Genomic DNA, 5,708 nt, shown 5'->3' with positions numbered 1-5,708 from the left:
AACCATCTGTATCTTTATTAAGATGAACACCAGATCCTACTGGTGACTCCAACTCTAGTCCATTACAACATGGGTCATTCTAGCCTTTTCTTTCTTGTTTACACTTTCCCAACAGTGAGAAACCTGACACTTTACCATAGCCATTCACTTAACTGTTCAATTCCTGTATACATGTAGAGTGGGGCCAGAATTGTTATCCTATAGCTCCAGGGAAAACTACTTTATAACCTACAGTGCAATGCCTTTGTATAGTTACCTGCTTTTTAGTCTTACTGACTGAACTCATTTCCAAAATCACTTAGGTCAGTTCCTTTGTCCCTCCCCCTCCTCAGCGAGGTTGTTTCATACATTTGTAATACAATTAGATTGTTTTGTAACATTGTGCATTTCATCCTGGGATCTCATGACCTGTTAAACAATTTTTTTTTTGAATGTTTATTTATATTTGAGAGACTGCAAGCAGGGGAGGGGCAGAGAGAGGGTGACAGAGGATCAAAGTGGGCTCTGTGCTGACAGCAGGGAGCCTGATGTGTTGGGGCTTGAACTCATGAACTGTGTGATCATGACCAGAACCAAAGCCGGCTCAACCAGGTGCCTCTCCCCTACAGTGATTAAAAAAAAACATTTGCATACATTTAAAAATATTCACATACATTAAGTTTCAATTTTTGTAACGTGAAAGTCTATGGGTTTTAACCAATGCAGAGTGTCCTGTATCCACCCTTACAGTATGAAACAGTGGTTTCACTGCCCTAAATACCCACCTTGTGCTTTACCTATTGAACATTCTTTTTCCATAAACATGACAACCACTGAGCATTTTATCATCTCTATTTACATTTCTACCTTTTCCAGAATATCATATAATTGGAATCATATTCTCTGGCTTTTTCAGACTAACTTTTTTCACTTAATAATATGCATTTAAGATTCATCCATGTTTTTTGTTTGTGTTTCATTTTTGTGTGTGTGGTTTGACAGCTCATTTCATTTTATCACTGAATAATATTCCATCATACAGATGTGCCCCTGTGTGTTTATCTATTCATCTATTGAAGGACATCTCGTTTGCTTCCAGATTTTGGTGATGATGAATACATCTGCTATAGACATTTACACAAAAGTTTTTGTGTGGGCGTAAGTTTTCTAACCAGTTTGATAAATACCTAAGAGTGCGACCCTTGAATTGAATGGCAAGACAATGTTTGGCTTGGGAAGAAAATGCCAAACCGTCTTCCAAAGTAGCTGTATCCTTTTTGCATTCCCACCAGCAATGAATGAGAGTTCCTGTGGCTGTCATAACCAGCAACTGATATTGTCAGCTTAAAAAAAAAAAAAAAAAACTGTAGTCATTTTAACAGGTGTATCAGGTGTATTTTTTCATTGCTGTTTTAGTTTGCAATTTCCTAATGACAAATGATGTTTAGCATCTTTTAATATGCTTATTTGCCATCCAGAGATCTTCTTTGGTGAGATATCTGTTCAGATCTTTTACTCATGTAATTGGATTGTTTGCTTTCTTGCTGTTGAGGTGTGAGGTCTTTGTATATTTTGGGTTGGAATCTTTTACCAGATATATTTTGCAAATATTTTATCCCAGCTGGAGCTTATCTTTTGATTTTCTTCATAGTGTCTTTTGCAGAAAAGAGCCTTTAATTGTTTTTAATTTTCTATTAAAAATTTTTTCTTGTTTGTTTGTTTATTTATTTATTTATTTATTTAGAGAAAGAAAGAGGGACAGCATGAGCAAGGGAGGGGCAGAGAGAGAGGGAAAGAAAGAATCCTAAGCAGGCTCCATACTGTTGGTGCTGAGCCTGACGGGGGACTCGATCTCACAAACCTTGAGATCATGACCTGAGCCAAAATCAAGAGTCAGATGCTTAACCAACTGAGCCACCCATGTGCCCCAGAAGTCTTTAATTTTAAGAAAGTCCAGTTTATAATTTTTTTCTTTTCTGGATTATGCTTTTGCTGTTGCGTATAAAAACTGATCACCACACCCAAAATTATATAAACTTTCTCCTATTTTTTTGTAGAAATATTATAGCTTGAATTTTACATTTAGGTCTAGGTTTCATTTTGAGTTAATTTTCATGAACGGTATAAAATCTATGTACAATTTCTTTTTTGTATACGGATGTCCAATGGTTCCAGCACATTTGTGGAAGAGACAATCTTTTCCTCATTGAATTTCCTTTGCTTCTTTGGCAAATATCAGTTGTTCATATTTGTGCATGTTTTTTTTTTTTTTTCTTTCTGGACTGTATATTATATTCCATTGGTCTATGTTTCTATTTTTCTCTATTTAGTATCATGCTGCTTTAATTATGGTAACTTTATAGCAAGTAATGAGATCACTTAGTGTGAGTCACCCAACATTGTTTGTCTTCACTATTGTGTTAGCTGTTTTGGTTTTTTGCTTTTTCATATAAATTTTAGAACCAGCTTACTGACATCTACAGTATAGCTTGCTGGGATGTTGATTGAGATTTTGTTACATTTATAGGTCAGAGTGATGTGGGGCTGCTGAGTGAACAGTCAATAAAGAATGTTCCTGAGACATTTTTGGTGCAAAAAGATGTTTTGATTAAACTACAGGGGCAGGACTCATGGGCAGAAAAAGCTGCACTGTGATCTTGGGCAGTGATTGTTTATATACTTTTAAGTTGGGGGGTGGTAGAGATAAAGGAAGTCTCTAAAGAGATTTTCCTATATTAAAGAACACTTACAGGATCCTGGAGGTCTGGCTCTCATTAAGCTAAGGTGGCCTTTTGCCTCTAGCAAATCATTAAGGTAGCTAGTGAGTTCCTTGAGAAATAGCCGCGCTCTGCCTCAGGTATTTATCAGTGGGCTGCAAGTTGTAAGGAAATTTAATTGTGTCTACATTTCCTTTGCCTTTGTTCTCCAGATCAAGAGTCTTCTCATTTCCTCCCTCCCTGACTGGATTGAATTTTGTACCCTCCCCACATTCATATGTTAAAGTTCTACCCCTAGTGTCTCAGAATGTGACTCTATTTTAAGACAGCTCCTTTACAGTGGTAATTGAGCTAAAATGAGGTCCTTAGAATTGGCGTTAATGCAATGTGACTGGTGTCCTTACAAAAGGGAATATTTGAAGTCACACGCCATGTGAAGATGAAGGCACAGATGTAGGTGATGCTTTTACAAGCTAAGGAATGCCAAGCATTGCCAGCAAACCACCAGAAGGGGAGCCAGAAACAAGAAACAGATTCACTGGCAGCTCCCAGAAAGAACCAGTTCTGACAACAACTTGAGCTTGAACCTTTACCCTCCAGAACTGGGACAATACATTTTTGCTGCTAGATCACTTAATTCGGGGTGCTTTGTTATGGCAGCCCTAGCAAACGAATGCACTCCCGTCCCTATGACATTGCTGTCATCCTTTCACTTACTCATAACTTATTTATTTACCCGTAACCTAATGTATTGTTATTTTTCTTTTAAGAATAAGAAAAAGTTAAAAAGTTATCTTCTCTTCATTTATTCTTTCTCTGACACTCTTCCTTGCTTTATGTCTGTGAGGAGTAAGCCCTCTGACCCAGATAAAGGAGGGACACAGAGCCTGGGAGCGCAGTGAAGTCAGGCTGTAGTCAAGGTTCTGGCAAAAGCGGGTGTCTGATGGACAGGCACACTCAGGGTGGTTACGGCAGACAATTTATCTCCTAGCGTGCAAATCCCTCCCCCGATTCCTCATTGGCTGAATGCTACAGAGGCTACAGCTTTACTCAGAAGTCGCCGATGCTCACGTAAGGCCAAAAATATTCTGATTGGATCAAACGAACATTTCGGGGGGGTGAGGTAGAGGCTTTCGGGTCCCTCCTTTGTTCTTTGGCGCATGCTCATTGCAAAGCTTGGGATAATAAGCCTGAGAAACAGCGAGGGGAAGGAGAACCAGGAAGTGAAGTGTCCAAGGGCTTGGGACTCCATTGTGAGGAGCAGTTTCATATCTGTTTCCAATAAGCTGTAAACCTACTGTTAGCTAGGCAACACAGCTTTTCTTTGTTTGTTTTTTAAATTTTTAAAGGTTTATTTAGTTTTGAGAGAGAGTGTGTGTGCAAACGCGCACCTGCAGAAGAGGGGCAGAGGACGGGCAGAGAGGGGGAGACAGAGGTTCTAAACGGGCTTCACGCTGTGGGACAGCAGAGAGCCCAATGTAGGGACTGAACTCAGGAACAGTGAGATCATGACCTGAGCTGAAGTTGGAAGCTTCAACGGACTGAACCACCCAGGCGCCCTTGGTATGTCTGAAAATGAATCATCTCCCTTACTTCTCACAATGTAATCCAAGTTTCTGATCTATATCATGTTCTTTCTCTCTATAATGACTCCTTTTTAACATATCTTGCAGGGCAAGTCTGCTAGCGACGAATTCTTTCAGCTGTTATTTGCCTGAGAAATTCTTTATTTCCCTTTAATGCTTAGAAAATAATTTTGCTGGATTTAGACTTCTAGACTGGTGTTCTTTTTTTTTTTTTTTTTTTTTTAAGTTTATTTATTTATTTGAGAGAGATGGACACAGCATGAGCAGGGTTGGGGCAGAGAGAGAATCTGAAGCAGGCTCTGTGCTCTCAGCACAGCCTCCCGGATGGGGGGCTCGAAGTCAGGAACTGTGAGATCATGACCTGAGCCAAAACCAAGAGTCGGACGCTTAACCAACTGAACTACCCAAGCGCCCCTAGGCTGGTGTTCTTTTTCTCTCTTTCAACACTTGAAACGTATCAGTCCACTTATTTCCTGTTTTCTTGGTTTCAGACAAGACTTGCCTTGTAATTCTTATTTTTGTTCCTCTATTGTTGACAGTTTTTTTCCTCTAACTTCTTTCAAGATTTTTCTCCTTGTCTGGTTTTCTGTTGTTGAATATGACATACCTAGGTGTATATTATATATATTTCTTTATTTTTGGTATTCTGTTGTAATGCCTGAAGTTCCAAAACCTCCCACAAAAGACCACCAGAGTCGTAAGTCAAAGCCAAGCGGCAAGGGTCGTTTATTGCAGGTTCGAACCTGGTCCTCTGCGCACTCGTCGCCGGTGACACAAGAGGCCACGAATAGGGTTGGTATAGCGTTTTTATAGACAGAGACAAATAGCACAGGGGAGGTTTTTTACTTGTGGCGGGAGGAAGAAAGGGGGAAGGGGGTAGGTGAGGAATGTGCTAAGCAGGCAGGTTTACAGAAGCGAGAAATGCCGGTTAGTTTGTATACAATCACTCATTCCATTACATATCAGACTACATTTAGGAAGTTTTACAGCCCATTTTACAGCGGGTTACAATCAGGAAAGGTCTCACAATGCTCACAGCAAACAGCAAGCAAAACAGACTTCTCAGCAATTGTATTTCTTATCAAAGATCCATAATAAGCAGAAAAGAGAACCTAGCTTTAAACTAAGGCAGGGCTGTCATTTGGATTCAAAGCTGTCCCTTTCACTGTTTGGTGTGCTTTGGCCTTCCTGGATCTGTGGTTTCATGTATATCATTATTTTCAGAACATTGTCAGTGATTATTATTTCAGGTACTTCTTTTACTTCATTCTGTTGTTCCTTCTGGTCTTCCGATTACATTATGTTGCATCTTTTAAATCTATCCCAGGGGCGCCTGGGTGGCTCAGCTCAGTTGGTTCAGCTTAGGACTCTTGGTTTTGGTTCAGGTCATGAACTCGAGGTTTTGTGAGTTACAACCCCACGTCGG

This window comes from Panthera onca, chromosome D1 (assembly GCF_046562875.1).
Source record: "Panthera onca isolate mPanOnc1 chromosome D1, mPanOnc1 haplotype 2, whole genome shotgun sequence".
Taxonomy (NCBI): domain Eukaryota; kingdom Metazoa; phylum Chordata; class Mammalia; order Carnivora; family Felidae; genus Panthera; species Panthera onca.
Note: the sequence above shows the minus strand (reverse complement) of the source record.